The sequence below is a fragment of the Camelus bactrianus genome, chromosome 20, assembly GCF_048773025.1.
Source record: "Camelus bactrianus isolate YW-2024 breed Bactrian camel chromosome 20, ASM4877302v1, whole genome shotgun sequence".
Lineage (NCBI taxonomy): Eukaryota > Metazoa > Chordata > Mammalia > Artiodactyla > Camelidae > Camelus > Camelus bactrianus.
The window spans coordinates 37,950,024-37,969,918 of NC_133558.1; the positions used below are offsets into that span (position 1 = coordinate 37,950,024).

General features: G+C 43.4%; 1 protein-coding gene across 2 annotated transcripts in view; it reads left to right on the top strand.

Moving 5' to 3' along the window:
- PRIM2 (DNA primase subunit 2) overlaps positions 1-19,895 on the top strand; it is a 213,772-nt gene that overhangs the window by 74,318 nt on the left and 119,559 nt on the right. The gene's annotated exons all lie outside the window — the stretch shown is intronic.

Sequence of the window (19,895 nt, forward strand, 5' to 3'; positions counted from 1 at the left end):
CACCAGACAGGCACTTTTTGCATTTCATGTGGATAAATATCTACAAGTTCACAGGCTGCTTCTGTCATTTTGGGACTTTTGTCAAGAGTAAACAGTGAGTTGCACTAGGTATGTTTGCTTGATGTACCTTTTACCTTTTTCTGATATGAAGAAAAGGAAGAAAATAAAAAAGAAGGGACATGATGTTTACTTTTATCAACAAGAAAACGAAGGCAGAAAGTTTAGGTGAAAAGAAATGGATTAGGTAAGAAATTTTTACTTTGATAATATTTGATGTAAAAAACCAAACTCATCTTAGGTTATAGAAGAAACACCTTCTTTCCTTTTCTCCTGGTCTGCAATGTCAGTCCTTCTCCAGAAACCAGTGGAGAAGCTTAGCTGTTGCTGACTCATTCATGTTCCAGGGCCTGTGTTTGCCCCCTAGCTGAGTAGAATAAATTCTCAGTAGACCCACGATCCAGTTAACATTTGAGGAGTTGGCTTACTGAGTCACTATGTATTTTGATTCATTTGTCAGACCCAGCTCTGTTATCAGAAATAAAAATTATTTGAAAAAAGTGTTAAAAATGTCAAAAATAGCCATGTAATTCTATTATAATAATACTAAATAAACCTTGTATTAACTCCGTGATATGAAATCTTAGACACTGAGGATGGAGTGGGACTTCAGAGGTCATCGTTTTATGTGGCCGAGGAGACTGAAGCCCAGTGAGGGTAGGTGGCTCGTAGCTAATTCTGGTAAGAACGAGAACGAAAATGCCTGATGTGTGCAAAGTTGTGAAATATAGGACATAGAAAACTATAATCCTTTTACTATTTATTTTGTGCTTATTATTTTGCAAGCTGTGTGCAAGATATTTAAATTACAGAAAAGATATTACGCAGTCTGTACTCTTGAAGGGCTTAAGATCTAGCTGAAGAGAGTGAATATTATTAGTTTTCAAGGAATTCATAGCATAAGAAATGACAGACACAGTACTTAATGAGTGATTAACAGAAATAAGTTATTCAGAATTCAGAAGGAAGGAATTCAGAAGGAAGTGGTCAGGGATGAAGGTACTAAAAAGGTAGAAAGCCACTCAGAGGAGCACGTGGTAGGTGTCCTAAGGCTAGAGGGTCGTGATCAGGAAGCACCCCATCTCTTCTCCGGGGGCCGACGTGGTGCAGTGCCTCGCTCACCTTTGTCAGCTCATTTAATCCCGGGGGTATCATTCTGGCTCTGCTGTTGGCCTGATGCTTTTACGTGCTGGTGCTATTAAAGGTTAATTGAATTTTGGTTACTTTATTCATATATTTAAAAACCGTGGGTGACCCAGACAATCCATCAAGGTGCATTTGCTGGTGATGGTGGCTCTGTGGAATCCTGTCTAATCACGTGGTCAGGAATGGCTGGTGAACGCATCCTTCCTGAGAGAATCGCGTAGAGTGAGAGCTCTGGTATTACGTGTCTACATTTAGATTTGTTTCTGTTACTTTTAGGAGGGGCAGAGTTGTAAAACCAGGTAGGAGAGTTCAGAGACCCGTGCTCACTTTACAAGGGTGTTTTGTACTTTAGTTTGAGCAGCAGTTTTAACATTTTGATTGATGTGTTTATCAACGTTATAAGAAGCAAAAGCTAAAATTAATATTTCACAATTCTAATTGCTTTCACTTGGCTCCACTCTGCATGTTATACATTCTGGTTTTTAAATATTTAAAATTTCACCTCTAGGGTGAAGTGGAGGTGAAATAACTTAGAGGGTAGCTTTTTGTCAGTGACTGTCTTCCCTGTCCCCTTTTAAAGCAGGGTGATGTTCACGTTGTGTCGTAGCGTTAAGAGAAATTATTTGCTACCGTGACAGTTTTTCTAAGCGCTAACAACACCTAGAGAGTGAACATTTATGAGGTGCGACTTCATGGTGTGAGTTGTGTGGTAGATATAATTGATAATTCTGCCTTCTCCTGTTGAATGTCTAATTTCTAACGGTCACGACATGTCTTTCCTAAATATTATTTTTGGTATGTTTAGACAGGTCTTAGAAAGATGGGCATTTTTGTGTTTGCCAACATTCAAATCCTGGAAGGGATCCAGGGTAACTCTGAGGTAGCCCTTCATTTTTGTAATTGAAGAAAAGGAGACCCTGTTTGAGGACCAGGGGAAAAAAAATATAAAACCCCCCATGAACATATATACACATCTATAAATGTTTCTATGTCTATCTGTGTGTATAATAAAATCCTGAGTTCATAATGATACCTTCAGTCTAACTTAGCATCCAGGGCGTGCGGACATAAGGGGTGGGAAGGCGTCAGCGGTGAAGTAAACCCCGGGAAATAGTGATCATGTTGATTTAACTGAAGCAGAGAGTCTGCTAGGAGCACAGATGGAAATACAGTTGACTAGGATGAGATAGGGTGAGACGTTCTAATAGGAGGCCAAAGAAGCAAGGCCGAGAGACGTTGTAGGTTGAAAGTACGGTATTTTAGGCGACTGTTAAATTAAGCTTCTCAGCAGTAGCTTCTTTACAGATAGAATTTGTTTCGAATGATTTGTTCCAAATTGAGGAAATGTTAGGGAATTAGGGAAACTTTCTACCTTCTTATTAAAATGGCCCATAACTCAAAAATATGTATATATGTTTTGATATTTTGATAAAATAGTTTCATACAATAATTGTGGAAGAAAAACAGTTGGAAGGCAGAACCTTCTGCTCTCGGTGTCATCCTAGTAAGCAGCAAAACGGTTCCCAGCGTCCGAGGTTAATTTTGGCAGCAGTTCATCTTGAAGTACTTTTATCACTTGTTTCTTCTGGAAAGTGGAACAACCAAATTGTCATGTGGTTTTCTGAAGTGAATTTGGAATAATTAAGAGTTACTGACTTCAGATGGACAGCAAGCCCTTTTGAAAGCGCACACCTAAGACTACTTATTGAGGCAGTGGTATGTGGAAATCTATAGAAAAATCTATCACAGTGTGTTCCTGGCAAGAGATTTGAATCCAAATAGATTACTTTTAAATCTAGTAACTTTTATAAGGTGTCTAGATTTTCAGATCAGCAAGAGTTTCACAATATCGTATAATGACACTAAAATGTCTGTCTGCTTAAATATATGATTTCTTTGAGAGTAAATTCTGTAATAGGATGGGGATTAGATGGCAAGAGGGAGGGAATTCAAAGGGATGCACTTTTGTCTGAGAGTTAACATTTTTATGTTTTAAACATGATAAGTTTAACATATGTTTTAAACCTGGGATTACGTGAAAAAAAAAATTGAACCATCTTTAAGTCAAACTGAGGTTTATGTTTTTGTTTTGATCAGTAGGGATTAATTTAGAAAGAAAACAGTAATGCGCTGATACCATGTGTTAATTTCTGCTGAAGAGTTGACAGCTTAGCTGTAGGAAATGAGTTGGTATCAAAGAATTATGATCAAATAATTTCTCATTAAATTGGCAAACATTTGCTTTAAACAGTCTTCTAGAACAATTACAATTACTTTATTGTTGTTCTTATGTTTGACTTTAAACTTGAGAAACTAAATCTTCTAATTGCCAGGAGAAGAAAATGACAAAATGTGTCAGTTAGGGATATTCAATTATTTTATGTAAATACAAACCCATTTACTTTGAGGAGAACCCATTACACCTTTTAAAATGGCATCAGTCCACACCTTTCTTACAATTGCTTTCATTGAGCTAATGAACAGATATTTTTATTCTTGAAATACTGCATTTTTATTCTCCTTATTAATGGTCCTCCCTGCATAGGAGTAAATAAATCACTGGGCTGCTAGTAGTTTTAAGTGCTTTTCAAAGAGCATTTAAGTGCCTGTAATCACTAAGCAAAGGAACACTATAGATTAAATGTGTTATAAACCACACATGCAAGCAGTGTCTTTTTTTTTTTTATTATCTGTAACTTTAATGGAAAGAAAATGTTAATTTAGGGTAATGAAACAGACCTCCAAGTATGATCAGTGAATAGACCATTAGGTTAACTAAAATGAGGATATGTATCACCGCTGTCCTGGAGCTCTCATTGTGGCAGACAGTTCATTTAGTGCTTGAATAGTAAAATTCAGAATGTGTCACTCCCACACTAGATTTACTACACAAAGGAACACGATTGATGACCAGGGTAATTCAGTTTTGTTTCATTTACTTTTACCTGCCACACTACTTGTCATTGTAGAGAGCTTGTCACATAAAGGTGAACATTTGTCCTGCCTTTTAAAAATCGATTAAGTGGAAATTTTGTTACTCTCCTCTCTGTCTAGCATCCTACCTGAATTAAACACAAAAATGAGATTTCAGTTATAGGCAACGTATAGATTGTAATACGACTTTCAAAAAGTTAGCAACTTTAAATTTATTAATTTGTAAAGATGCAGTTGAAACAATGGCTACAACTGTTTGGTTATTCGTTCTTTTCAGTGTCCGGTGTCCAACCCGGTTGGAAACTAATTTTGTATCGTTATCCACTTGGCCAATTTACTATTTGAATTTACTATAAAGGCTTTTTGATGTGTTTTGCTTCTTCCCTATGAAAAGTCTTAGCGTGGTGCCAACTGTAAGGTACCTTTTCAGTAAGTACTTCCTACTTTGATTTTTGAAAGGCTTGGCATGTGTTGAGACAGAAATTAAGTTCAGTATACTCTTGAGCTGCTCAGTTTCCCCCTCATAGGCCTGAGTAGCACATGAACTTCTACTCAGATCTTAGAGCTAGAATTACAGCAGATGGCACAGTAGTCATCCAGTGTGAGCATCACCGGTCGCTTTTCGTGTGGGATCTGAAATACGAATGTGGGTGCTGAGTGATTTATAAAGTGAATGCTTTCCCCAGGGATTTATATGATCAGTCGGTCAACCTAGTATTTACTGAGTTCTAGGGCTGAGCCCCTATTGGAGTGGGCGCTTCCGCGTGCTTAAGGCTTTCTCTGGGAGGTTGTGCGTGATCAGTGTGTGCTTATGAAAGAAGTGCCTTCTCTGCTTAGCTTTATAAATAAGGACACTTTCAAGAAGGTGACATTCTCTCTTGTTTTAGCGTCTTGATTCTGGGAAATTCTTTCCTTGTTTTTGCCTTGCTTCTCCATTTTCCTGAAATTTACCTAGGTGATATTTAGTAGGAGACAGTTGATGAGTTTATGTAAGTACATATATTTAATATTTTTGATTATTTGTGAATAGTACCTTAGCTAAACTTGATACAGGAAAAAACACTTAGTGATTATATTAAGAAGTGAATCTTTATTCTGTGATTGGGTTCACTGTAGAATTTTTCTGAGTAATTGCCTTAGAGCATCTGACAGGTTTCATTTGGTCCCACTTTCTTCCTTGAAGACTTACAGGGCTTATGATGATTTGGTCATTCTGAGTGGGGCCGGAAAGCTGTCTGAAAAGCTCTGGGGCTTGGAGGCTCTCACCAGCATTCTCAGGAGCCCGTGGTCTCTCCTGGTATGTCTGCTCCACTGTGAGAATTCTGACTGCAGACTGTCTTCATCATCTTCTAGTTTGTCTCTCTTTTTTGTGTCTCACAGCTTTTGCTTCCTCGTAGTTTAGCTTTGGCTTGTCATCAGCATCTTGGCTTCAGCCTTGGCATTTGTCATCCAGGGCACATCACCCAGTTCTTTTTCTCGGTTTATATTCCTCAAGGAAATAATCTAATTGACGTGTGTATTCTGACTGATACAGAATAAGCAAATGCATGTTGAGGTGACAGACGATCCACGTGCCTTCTTGTTCGTGCTGTGTGTTGTCGTGGACTGGTGTGGGGCTCCAACCTGCACTGTCTGCATTCAGGGACCCAGGCTGTGGGCATCGCTAGGAGCACAGTCAGAAACAGAGTGCCCAGGTGTGCACCAGCGCGTCCAGCTTTTGCCCAGAGGTGACACACCACCCTGGCTCACATCTCACCGACCACAGCAAGCTCTCCACGGCTTTAGTGGAATGTGGACGCGCAGTCCGTCCACAGGCCCTGGAAGAGAACAGCACTAGTGACCATTGCATTTGGCCCCTCCCGCTGCCGGCTGCTCCCTCACTTTCCTTGCCACACGGAATACACTCTCTCTTGTCCCGGGAGACAGTCCACGTCCTTGGCTGTGTGGCTTCTCCAGACTGCCGGAGGCGAAGTGTCCTCTCCCCTCCCATGGGAAGGCCTCCATGTGACCTGCTTTGGCTGGTGGAGCACATGCAGACATACTAATGCCAGCTCGGAGCAGAAGCTTTCAGTGTGGCTTGTGTGACTGGGCTTGAATTCTGTCCAGAGAGGGAAGGAGCCTGTGCTGGTGGGAGAAGAGATGGAACAACAGATGATCATAGTGTGCGTGTGCTTTAACATAAAAACGAGGTGAAGTACCCAGTTCACAAATAGGCATGAAAAAGTACGTGGTGTCTACACGTTTTGAGCCCTGCAGGATAGAAGGAGACAGGCTGATTTTCAGTCCCAGTGGTAAGGGTAAAACTGAGAAAGACAAAGATGAGTGAAAGTTCAGCTCTGTGGCCAGGATCAGTCAGGAGTATGGGGTTAATGGAAGAACGAGGTGGCAGAGATGGCACGGGGCTTCCAAGACTCACACGCTCTGGGCACTGCGCCACCCTCCTGTTCCCGCTCTCACATGGCTCACGTGGAGAGGGGCCAGCTGCCCTGTTGGGAGGACACTCAGGCTGCCCTCTGGAAGGGCCACGTGCGGAAGAACTGAGGCCTCCTGCGAGTGCAGACGACCCATCTTGGACACAGATCTCCAGCCCAGCCAGCCCCAGTCAAGTCCTTGGATGAGTGCAGCTCGCACCATGGGCTTGACTGCAGCAGCGTGGGACCTGGAGCCAGAGCCTCCTGGCCGCAGCACGTCTGGACTCATGGCCTCAGAAGCTGCGGGACGGTCCATTCTAGATACAGCAGGGGATAAGTGATGCTTTGTGATATTTCTGAGTAGATGGAAATACCGTCTCAGTGACAGCCAGTGTACCCTTTAAATATACAGTGTGTCCTGGGCAAAATGACTCAGAAAAAAGAGTTGGTACATTATAATTTACGTTTCATTTGTTCTTGGTTAAAAACAATTTTTTTTTTTTTTTTTTTTTACGTAAAACACTAAAAGGGGTACAGGGATTAAAAGTGTAGCCTATTTTGGAAAAAGAAAGGTATTAAGTGTTTTGCTTTATTCTTATCTGAAGTCTTTTTTTTTTTTTTTTTTAATTGTTGATAGTTTTTTGTTTCATTTTCTACCCGGGTGATTTTCCAAATATTTCCTGACCTGATATTTAAAACAGGTTGCATCAGGCTGGATTCTCCAGAATAACAGACCCAATAGAAGATAATATGGGGGGAGGGTAGGGGGGGAGAGAGAGAGATTAAGGAATTGGCTCGCAGGATTGGGGAGGCTCTCAGTCTGAAATGAGTGGTGTGTGTGTGGGGAGGTGTGGTCAGCTGGCCAGCTGGAAACTCAGGTAAGGACCGAAGCTGTAGTCTTGAGTCTGAAGTATGTCGGCCAGGCCCCCATACTGGAAACTCTGGGCGCATCTCTAGGTTACCATCTCCAGGCAGTATACTTTCTTCTCCAGGAAACTTGTTTCTGCTCTTGGGACCTTCAGCTGACTGAATGAGGCTCACCCGTATTCTCAGGGGGTCATCTTGTCAAAGTCCACCGACTGGAACTGTTGACCACATCTACAAAGTGCCCGCACAGCGATGCCTACATTAGTGTTTGACCAAATAGCTGAGCAGCGTAGCCTCTCCAGGTTGACACGCAGAGTTAGTTACCCTAGAGGTGAGCAGGGCGGGAGGCGGGGTGAGGTGCATCTCTCGCGTTTCTTGCCCCGTGGGAGGGGGCAGCAATGTGTAGACCAGTGGGAACAGCATTTGTTGCGGTCTCCAAACTGGGGGCTCTGTTTCTCAGATTTACATTTAAAGAAAAGGTATATTTTCAATGTCTATGAGTCTGTTTCTGATCTGTATTTATGTTTTTTTGTTTTGTTTTGTTTTTTGTTTTTAGATTCCACACATGAGCGATCTCATATGGTATTTTTCTTTCTCTTTCTGGCTTACTTCACTTAGAATGACATTCTCCAGGAACATCCATGTTGCTGCAAATGACGTTATGTTGTTGGTTTTTATGGCTGAGTAGTATTCCATTGTATAAATATACCACATCTTCTTTATCCAGTCATGTGTTGATGGACATTTAGGCTATTTCCATGTCTTGGCTATTGTAAATAGTGCTGCTATGAACATTGGGGTGCGGGTGTCATTTTGAAGTAGGGTTCCCTCTGGATACATGCCCAGGAGCGGGATTCCTGGGTCACATGGTAAGTCTATTCCTAGTCTTTTGAGGAACCTCCATACTGTTTTCCACAGTGGCTGCAGCAAACTGCACTCCCATCAGCAGTATAGGAAGGTTCCCTTTTCTCCGCAGCTTCTCCAGCATTTGTCATTTGTGGATTTTTGAATGATGGCCATTCTGACTGGTGTGAGTTGATACCTCATCGTAGTTTTGATTTGCATTTCTCTGATAATTAGTGATATTGAGCATTTTTTCATGTGCCTTTTGATCATTTGTATGTCTTCCTTGGAGAATTGCTTGTTTAGGTCTTCTGCCCATTTTTGGATTGGGGTGTTTTATTTTTTTCTTATTAAGTCGTATGAGCTGCTTATATACTTTGGAGATCAAGCCTTTGTTGGTTTCATTTGCAAAAATTTTCTCCCACTCCGTAGGTTGTTGTTTTGTTTTACTTATGGTTTCCTTTGCTGTGCAGCAGCTTGTGGTTGCCAAGGGGGCGAGGGGTGGGAAGGGACAGATTGGGATTTCAAAATGTAGAATAGATAAACAAAATTACACTGTATAGCACAGGAAAATATATACAAGATCTTACAGTAGCTCACAGGAAAAAATGTGACAATGAATATATATATGTTCATGTGTAACTGAAAAATTGTGCTCTACACTGGAATTTGACACAACATTGTAAAATGATTATAACTCAATTAAAAAATGTTAAAAAAAACTAAAAAAAAAAAAGAGAAGGTACATTTTGTTCAGAATTAGAGCTAAAAGGAGCTTGTTAGATATCAGAGGGTGGATGGGTCTAGAAAAAGCTTTTCTACTGCTGGTCACCTGCCACCACTAGAGAAGTCAGGGGCGTGTTACGCTTGCTGGAGTGCTTACTTTAGTGATGGTTTACGCTGGGCCCTTGCTGAGCCTTCAGAGGTGTTCAGAAATGGGCCCAAGCTCAGTACGCTTCCCCCGTGAGCATCCAGCAGTCTCTGCGATTTCTCAGACGACTGTACTTGTGAAAACCACCTGGAGGACACTCTTCTGTAATGCTGAAGTTCTGTCTTCTTTAGCAGATTAAATATTATATCTACTGGACTTTAAACCTCTGTCATTTTAAAGAGTGCCTTTTAAGAGTCTGCTGATTTCAGTCTTTTGATAGGCTTGGCTTATGGCTGTCAGCTTGGTTTTGCTTTTTTTTTTTTTTTTTTAATGCCTTGAAGTTGAACTTTAAGGTTGACTTCTAGGTATAACCTCTGAGATCTCTCTGTGCATTTGATTTATTGCAGAAGTAATATTACTGATTTTTTATAAGATTGCTTCTAAGCTGTGTTTTCCTTGCTCTTGGACTTTTCCCAATGAAAAATGCAGGAGGACTCCTTAACCAGGTTTTATTGGGGGTAAGATCAGCTTTATGAAGCCTGACGACTTCTTATTCTGAGTTTTACCCGAGCAATGTTCCAACTCAGCTGAGTGTCTCTCTCGTCAGCGCCTTTATTGATTAATGACACGGATAAGAAGAATGTCCCTCGTTGCTGCAGGATTAGAATCAAGGAAGCTGGGAGTCCCTCATCTGACGACAGGTGAAAGTCACTATTTAAGGATGACATGATCCATGTAAGAAAGAGAGGGAGAAGTCAGGGTTAGTTAAGCAACGTGGAGGGAGAACGGAGAAGGCTCCAGTCGGGATGGGGTTTTTGAAAATAACTTGTGGGAAGGGGAGGGGGAGCTGTCTGGGCAGCCTGCTAACGGGGCACAAAACCCTTGGGATGTACGTGGCTCTGCTGCCTTAGGGGAAGGCTGAGCTTTGCTGCGGACCGTCCGCTTGTGCCGCTGTCGGAGAGGTGGCCCGCTTCCTGCCCCCAGCCCCATGGCCTGCCTGGCTCGCCCCGTCTCTCTCAGGTGGATAACCTTGTAGTTCAGGACTTCCGAGGGCACCGCAGTGAGTGCTAAATCATCTTCGCTCTGACAGCTTCTGGCAGCAGACGCTTCTGGCAGACGTGCACGTTCATTCTCGGTGTGCCTGTGTGGGGCCGCTTCTTGACCCGATAGTGAAGTCAGGGTAAGCCAGCTTTTAGAAGAGGAGAAATGCTGGAAATCAAGAGGGCTGTTGAGGTTCTCTTCCGCTAATCGTGGTCACCTTTGGTTAATTTTTTTTTTTTAACTTTAGGTTAATTTTGAGGGTATATGCCTTTACTAAGGTAACAGAGAGTTCGTGCAAAAAGAATTTGTATATACAAATGTTGGCGTGTCTTGAACAGTCAGTGCCGCTTTTCTCTCCTCATAGTACTGAAGTAGCCGTTCTGGAATAGCACGCACGTAAAATGATGGCAAGTGTAATCAATCTCCATAGACCAGTACCTGGAAAATAAGAAGAGCTACCTGAGGAATTAAAACGTTAGGGAGTGAAAATGTCTGCCATGAAAGACAAGCTGTAGTGCAGGGTTGGAGAGCGTGGGCTCTGGCCCTGACCGCTTGGGTTCAGATCCCCGTTTCATGTCGCTTTCTGCGGTGGTGGCCGGAATAGCAGGAGAGTTGTAAGCAGCGGTGTTAGTAAGAGGTGCCTGACTGAAGGCCTGCTTGCTGTGCGTTGGTGGTCCTGCGGTGGCGGTAAAGGCGATGCTCCCATTCTCCTTGCCTGAGTAAGTCAAGACAGATGCAGAAGCTGGATCTCTTAAAAGCTGAGGCTGCCGTAACAGATCCAGAGATGGGGAGGCTTGGACAACAAACATGAGGTTTCTCACAGACTTGTAGGCTAGGACATCCAGGATGGAAGTGTGGGCCAGCTCGGTTCCCGAGGAGGCCCCTTCCCTGGCTTGTGGTCGGGCGGGGAGATGGACATGCTCTCTTCTTAGACAGCCTGTGTCATATATTAGATTCCACATGTAAGTGAGAATCATATGATGTCTTTCTCTGTCTGACTTACTTCACTTAGTATGATAATCTCTAGGTTCATCCATGTTGCTGCAAATGGCATTATTTCATTCTTTTTTATGACAAATATTTCATTTTACATATATATATATATATATATATATACACGTACATATTTCTGTATCTATATCCCACAACTTCTTTATCCAGTCATCTCTCAATGGACATTTAGGTTGCTTCCATGTCTTGGCTGTCGTAAATAGTAAAAGCACGTATCTTATTAGCAGGTTATTTTTCCTGCTGGAGTTGACAGGTTGGAGTCTGTTGATTACAACCTTGTACTCTGATGGATGACACAGCACACATCTGTTGAGTGATGACTATGGGTGGGGTCTAGTAGAATCGGGTTTCTTTTTAGGGGGTATTTATAGAACTATTTCCTCCTTCATGGCTGGGGCCAAAGCACGCATTACTTTTACTGAAATGCTGAACTCACTGGCTCCCATTTCTTTCGGATTTACTGCTTGGTTCAAGACCCCAGGTTAGACTCCCAGCCTGTGGCAGTGTTTGATCACGAACTACAGCCAAGCCTCCCTGGGGTGGGGGGGTTCTGAGGGAGGCTTCTTGTGTGGGGACATGTGGGGTGCAGGGTCCCCACCCATGTGCATCACTTTGCCTGGGTGTCCTACTCTCCCTCTCCCTGCAGCACCCCCTGCTCGGGAGCATGTGCAGCTCGCACCCCTGCTCGGGAGCACAGGGCAGCCCCTCCCCTGCTCGGGAGCACGGTCAGCCCCGCCCCTGCTCCGAGCACGCTGCCTCCAGCTGGTTAGTGCTCAGTCCCAGGGAGCCTACACTTTCACACGGGGAAATGTCACCCAGGGTGGACAGTGGGTGTTTTCACAGCAGGCAGACTCACCACCCTCCGTCTGAAAACACTCCTGAATCACATTCATGGTTTTGTCACCGTCACGATGAGCACGGAGAGTGACACTGAAACCTGGGAAAACTTACCTCCTGATATTGACTGTTAATGTGAAAAACTTGAAAAAGCTCACATCACCGTGACCTGAGATGATGTGAATTCTCTCATCAGAGCATCCAGAGCAGTGAAATATTTGACTTACTGACTTTTGGAGAAGTGAGCTGTTCTATATGCAAGGTATGAAAATAGAGTTTTTGTCCTTGATTCAGAATAAGCACCAAGAGCCAGGGTCCTCTGCTGGAGACTGGAGTTTCTGTGGAGTATTTTAAACAAATATTAACAGCGGGGATACTCAGTTTTAAGTGTGTTTACAGCTATGTGTTTAAAACGTATTAATTTGTATTTACATATTCTGTTTTGATCATGGTATTAACCTATTAATGAACATATACTGTTACTAGGACCCTAGCAAAGTGTCTTAAATCTGACAATGACTCCAGCTGCACAGGATTATAAACTCCCCTGCCCACATTTGAACATACATACTTCTTTCTGTACGCTCTTCTAAATTTGCTCTTCTGTAAAATTACCCATCAGGAGCTTTATCTGTCGATTTCTGGTACATTGGACGCTAGAAATTCAGTAGGTTGAGTCACCCTGACATGGTAGGGAAGGCATTTCCTTTTAACTTAAGCTCACCCTTCAGAAACATAGGTTATCTGTCGGACATATAGTGGTCAGTAAATTCTACTTCCTAAAACAACGTGGGTGGATTTTAATTTGAGCATTGTGGCATTTTCTCAGAAGTGCTTTCCATTTTCCCTTAATCTTTTCAGTCTTACAAATATCTGAAAACACTTTTATTCCCTCCCTCTGGATAACCCTCTTGTCCTGGCTGCCTCCTCTTCTCTGTGGTGCTGTGTTCTGCAGCTGGCTCCTCATTTAAATCCCATCACCAATTAGTTGGCTTGGGTTTTTAGTGCGCTAATTGCTTTAAGTAAGATATGAGGGAAAATTTCTTTTTGTTTCTGGTTTTTTTTTGTTTTTTGTTTTTTTTTTGGCAGAGGGTAGTGTTCAGGTGATTTCTGACAAAGCTTAAGCCTGGAGCATTGCTGCTTTGGTAGAGTAATGTGTAGAGGGTAAATGTGAATTGCTGTATTTCAGAATGACTTTGGAAACCTGAGATCCCAGAATTCCACTTTGATCTTTAAATGCCAGTGAGAATTTGTGCTGGAAAAGGTATTTATTCAATAACTGCATGTAGCCTACTGGCTAGCGGCTATTAATTGTAGTTTGGTGGGATTAAATTACCTTGCTTTCTTAAAGTCTTACAGATTTCAGTCACAGTGAGCTTTAGTTATAATCTGTTGTTTTGTGCTTTCATTTTTATGGTTCAAATAGCACCTGGGTTCTGGATTTTCATGAAGACCTGGTATCTTCTGGGGTCAGCCACAGAGATGAGTAAAACCATGTACTTAATTCTGTGTGATCAGAATCTAATTCTCTCTGCTCAGTTTTTCTAAAAGTATTGGTGGGAAATTATAATTGTGTTGGTCCCATGTGACACTGATTTATAGTGTGAGATACTAGCTTTTTTCCCCCCTTTAAAATCCAGAGTCTAGTTTTTCTAGTCCCTTGGAATTTTGGATCTTACCTTTCTCCAGGGAGCACCTGCTTTGGATGGTGAAATGAGGTGTGAGCACATGGTAGGGACACCAGGACACCGAACGAATGGTGGAGGAGAGGCTAAGGCAGGAGGGGGAGCTGAGCCTCGGGTGGGGGAGTCACAGGCCGGAGGACAGAAAGGCGGGGTGGGGCTGGAAGAGGTCGCCCGGAGACAGGGAGGAGGAGGCTGGAGAGAGAATCTAGCAAGAAGTCAGCGGTGAAAAAAAGAATGGAAGTAGAATGTGTTCAGGGTAAGGCAGAAACAGTATGAAAGAGCAGTTAAAGGAGAGTAGGAGGTATGGAATAGGGAAGTGAGAAAGGCAGGTTGGAGGGGTGGGGAGGGACGAAGAGACCGATTCGTGTCGAGTTCTGCTGAAGTGGGCGGTGGCCCCTGCCAACGGCTATGCTGTCTCTTTGCGTGGAAGGTGGGACCCCAGCAGCGCAGGGTGGGCCAGTGGTGTGGTTAGTGCCTCCCGGCTCTTAAAGGAGCCCGGAGAAACAGTGGACAGGCGTCCTTCCATGTTTGCGAGGGCTTGTAAGGTTAAACTGAACGAGGTGAGTCACCAAGTCACCTTTTTTGCCTTGGAAAAAACTAAGCGTAACGCTTCAGTAAGAGACTTGCTTTGTGTGATGATAATGTTTATTCCATACATGAAAACTTGAATTTCCCATATTTCATCCAAGATATGAGAGAAAGGAAAACTTAAGGCAAACCTTTGAAAAGATGTAAGTTATAATAAAGCAGCTTTTGGTAGCGTTTAGAACAAGAGCACTTGTTCCAGGGTGCTCTGTTTTTCTGGAGGACCTGTGAATAAGACCCGTCTTAAGCTGGAGTTATTCTGGAGTCAGTTACCAGTTAGATGGCTTTGTTAGATGGGATAGGATAGATGGATGGATGGATGGATGGATGGAAGGAAGGGAAAGACCTTAAGAAGGTGTCCCTGGGGCTTTAAGCAGGAATTTTACCCAGGAGGGTGGACAGGGGCCTCAGAAGAGCCCCTGTGTGTTAAAGCCGAGTTCTTCCCTGGGCTGGCCTTCCCTGCCGAGTGGGGGTCGAGTGTGGAGCAGATACTGCCAGTCTGCTGGCTGCTGGCCTCCAGTGGGTTCCTACCAGGGTACTCTGCTCTGCTCGTTATGTGCTAAAAATGGTGCTTTTCAAGTTCTTCTTGATGTGAATTTTTATGTTGGGGCAGTTTTACCTAATGTATCATTGTATTGGGGGAATAGAGGAATTTAATCAGCATGAAATCTTAGAATGTTCAAGTCTCAGGATAGCTAATTCAATATATAATAAGCAAATGTGAAAATCTGTCTTCACTGTTCTATTAGATTAAATATGAAAGGGATAGTCGAAGGAAAATTATTTTGCTTAGAACAAAAACATACTTTTAAACGTTTGCTTTGGAGAGCAGGGAGCAATTGTGTTGTAAGTGTGTGTAATTATCTGCATTACTTTCCACCCTCTTTGGGATCAAATTGGTTTTCTCCAAGAAAGGCAATTATATGCGGGAGGCCACTTTTTTGTTGAATTACTGTGTGTTGCACGCAGTGCATCCCACAAACCTGCAATCATAGATGTGCCGCTATGATTTATAATACCCGCTAATTACAGCTTTGTATTAAAGGCTTTTGGTTTTCTGCTTCAGTAAACCTAAATTCTCCTTTTGAAGAATTGCTTTACATTAGGTCTTAGGCCAAATAGTGAATCCTGTCTTTTGGAATCTCATCAGAGGTACTTGGTGCAGAAAGGACTTCTTGGTTGGCTTTAAATGTGTGGCGCCCAAGCCGGCTGGCTTCGTGGGGTGATTAAATAGAAGTGCTGGCCTGGTGGTGAGGGGGCCGCCCGCCGCACGGCGCAGAGGGGAAACCACAGAGCCCTCATCAGGTGTGTTTATCCTCTGGCGTTCCCCAGCCCTGAGCCCCTGTGTGGCACCAGGCGCGGTCCTCGCAGCCGGCTCGTGGTCCTCGCCCCAGCCGCGCTTTACAGAGCCCTCCAGCCCCACCCGGAGCACTCGGGCCTGGGTGTGCTCGAGGGCTTCTTGTTGAGTCTGATGTGTAGCCAAGACTGAAGACACACGTCTGTTCAGTCCAGTTTGGTGGCTTTTCACTTGAAACATTATTCTTTCTTTCTTTTGTTTCGACTTCATATTTCCACATTCCTCCTAGAAGCAGAAAATATGACCAAGCGAAACAGACAAACAAAATCAGGTTGTGTTCCTTCCCCTTGGGCTTCTGTGATGGTCTAGTTCTAGTCAGGGACAAACACTTCCCTGGTGACTCCCTTACTGTTCGTAACTTCACCATTTTTTTTTTTCCATACGAAGAATATCTAACCCAAGGTTTCTTTGCTAAACTCATTCGTTTTTTAACCCTGTTGGGGACCTGCTTCTCAGTGAGACTTTACCAGTTTTTTCCTCTGAATATTTAAGATTACATTTTGACCTGGAAAAGTTTTAAAAATAAGGATTTGCAGTCTTTTCCATTACATCTTTCTTGCTAATTACTCATTAAAGTTAATTTTGTTTAGGTGTCACACCCCTGAGGAATTGATAAGCGTTATCCATCCTTTTTACAAGGAGAGGAGGCAGAGTTAAGTACCGATTCATCTTGAATTTAAAAATGAAGTTAGTGTTTGTCACCTACTAAAGCTGCTGGGCCATCTTTTGTTTGAATCTAACTGAATCTAATCTAGTTGTGGCAGGTGGTCCAAGGCGCCCTCAGAAGTTCTGCAGGGGGAATATTAGTAACGGTAGTAACAGTGCTGCGGGCAGCTACAGTTATGGGACCTTCCGGTGTGGGGCCGTGCTGAGGGCCCCACGCGCTGGCCGGTGGGAGCCGCGCACTGACCTTACAGGTGGACGTACTGTTGCTGTCCCGAGTTCACGGGTGAGAACAAAGGGAGGGCGGGTGGAGGAGCAGGTTGGCGACTCCCCCCCACGCCTGTGCGCTCCCCGCCCGCATTTCCCTGCGCACACCCCTTTCCTTCCAGGGGAGCTGCTCCCCCTCTCCTCCCTTCCGGGGCGTCAGGCAGCCCCCAGCTTGGGCAGCCTTTCTTTCCCGGGAGAGGAGGCAGGCTCCCGGCTCGGCGGAGGGAGGGCTCCCAGAGGCCTGGGAGAGCCGAAGTGCAGTGTAGTTACTGTCGTCGTCGTCTTTTTTTTTTTTTGCTGACAGTTTTATTAAGATACAATTCATATCCTACACAATCCACCTATTTAAAGAGCACAGTTGATCGGTTTTTCGTATGTCCATAAAGTTGTGTCTCCACCACCTCAGTCCGGAGCATTCCATCACTGCAGCCGGCCGTCCCCTGCGCTCCAGGTTGGCCTCTCCTGGGAATTTCATGTCAGTGGACCTCATCGTGCAGGACGTGGCCTTTGGGGACTGGCTTCTCTCACTCATAATGTTTTCGGGTTCACCTTGTGCGGCATGCGTCTGTGTGTCTGTCCCTTTAGTTACCTGGTCGTACTCCATCGCGTGTGAGGGGGTGAGCTGCTGTGGGGGAGCAGACAGCTGGCTGTGCTGGCGTCTCCATCCCCCTCCTCTGACCCCCAGCCTTGCTCCAGCTGTGGCAGCTGTGGCCCCGCTTCTGGTCACACCCAGACCGGCGCTGGCACAACTCGCGGGTGGAGGGGGGCCCGCCCCCCTGCGCCTTTACGGCATCCACAGAGTGCTCAGTGTGAGTGTGTGGCGGGATGGTCGGGGGTCCGCGCGCGATGTTCATGGTACGTGTCTGTAAGCACGTGGAAGACCCGGCTTGGACATCTGACCTGGGCTGCCAGCAGGTCCCTGGCTCCGAGGCCCCACTTCTCCCTGAGGTGACTTTGGGGCCCACATACCAGCCATATGCAACAAGTTCATCCCCTCCCCAAGGGAGTTTAAATGTTCAAGTATGAGTCTGAGGTTTTGGAAACCTTTGTAGTAAAACTAATAAGTATTCAAATATTAGAATCTTGAAGGTCATGGGGTCATAATGGATCAGAAAACTTAAGAGTTCTTGTTGGTACCAAGTTATACAGAAAAGTCCAGAAATGGTAATTTAGGTAATGGTAATACATTCAGCCACCAAAATGGCAAAATGATAATATCCTATTTAATTCTGCCAGAATTCCAGCTAAAGGCAAGTTTAATGGATGAGAGACCTCGTGGCTTCTGCGTGTTCTAATAAGCTTTGCATAGGTACCAGCCGTAGCCCTTGAGTGAACTGCAGATCCACAAGAGCAGGTCTCTTTAGGGCACTCTGAAACACATTCATCTGCTTCAGTTAGATTTTATAGCTAGCATGTCTTCTTTTCCTGTTTGTTAATGTTTTTAATATTATACCTTATAAAACTATTCACAATTTCACTGTCATTGTATTACATTGTATCTGTAGTGTAACATCATTGGCTGTGAAAGATGAACGTTCAGCTGTGTACTTACCTTGTTCTTTGCTAAAAATCCTGCAGGTCCTCTTGATTCATCGATTTAAATATCATACAGTTTAAATAATATGATTATGTGGCTTAAAACTTTATAATAAACTGTAAGAAACCGGGAAAAGATTTTAGTTACTAATTTGGTGAATGAGTTGGATTTTAAGTATTTTGTGAAATGTAATACCTACTTTTTGAAGTTGGTAATGTTAGCTATTACTTACAAATAGTACTGCATGGTTACAGTTTGAAGCCCGCGTACTTGTTTAAAAGCAGTATAAAGCTGTCTTCAGAATTAATAGCATCAAATATCAAAAGTGTTCTTTAAAACTTGAAATCCATAGAAAATAGCCTTTCTTCCACTCTTCAAAGGAAACCAAAATGCCTTCCAATTTGTATAGCATTTTGTTTAAAATGAGTGTTTTTAGAACTCTGTTCGCATGCAGCTTTTCACATTCACACATCTCTAAGCTGTGTACTGCCACTGCTAACAGCAGCAATGATAGTAATGGATATTGAGTTAAGTAGTAAATGACTGTCGAGTTTTTAAGAGTAGAATAATGGACAGGAAGCTATAGTAGTGGGAGTGAGTGGTGATAACGGATTTGAAAGTCAGCATAAAACAAGTATTGTGTGTATGTGAATCTAAGTAGTATTTTTTCAAGTGAGAATCACATACCCCACTGAAGTTGTAAGCTGTTTACTTCCTGGAAAGCTCAGTATTCCTCGCTCACAGCCGCAATGGTCATCGTGCCAGTGGTAATTCAGAACCATGCGCTGCTTAAAGTGTAAATAGGAATCAATATTAAAATAACAGAATGGCTGGCGTTGGTTGTTTACTGTGCTCCAGATGACGCGCGGATATTTCCCACCCACAACCCCATGAGGTGTAGGGCTTTCCCGCTTTACAGATGAAGAAACTGAGGCACAGAGAGGTTAAGCAACGTGCCAAAGGTCACTTGAATTTGACCATTATCTGTGTTCATGACTCCTGTCATATTGCTTTGTTTAGTCGTTTTCTATTAGATTCTTTTTCTTACAGGATGAAACACTGTACATTTGTTGTCACAGGTTGAACAAGTAGGAGGTATGTCACCTCTTCCGAGTATATTTCCTGATACACACAGAAACACGTATGAGATAGAGATGAACGTTACTCTACTAACATTATTTAATTTTGCCTTTGTAAGAATCTTTTCTTAGCTGGAAATTTGAAGTGAACTTTAGTTGGGGGTGAGGGTGACTAGAATTTGTGTCTACCCTGGAGGCAGACAGACCTGAGTTTGAAGCGTTAAGTAACGCTGGTCTACCAGCTGCTCCCTTGGGCAGGCTCTGAGCATCTCCAGCCTGAGCTCCTCAGCTGTGAAGCGGTTGCCATTATCCCGTGGTTCTATTACTGACTGTCCTAGAGACTGAAGAGGATTGATTCAACTGTATTCTAGGTTAAACATTTATTATTGTCATTCCATATACATTTTAGCAGCTGGTCTGAAAATGGAAAGAAAGCTTGTGAATTAAGAATAGATCATCCTTTCCATAATGTATACAAATGGCAAATCACGATATTGTGTAACCGGAACTAACACAGTGTTGTAGGTCAGTTATACCACAAGGAAACAAGTAAACAAACAAATGAACTCATAGGAAAAAAGATCAGATTCGTGGCTACCAGATGAAGGGAGTGGGGAGAGAGGAATTGGATGAAGGTGGTCCAAAGGTGCAAAGTTGCAGTCGTAAGATTAACACATACTAGGGATGTAATAAGGCACCACATG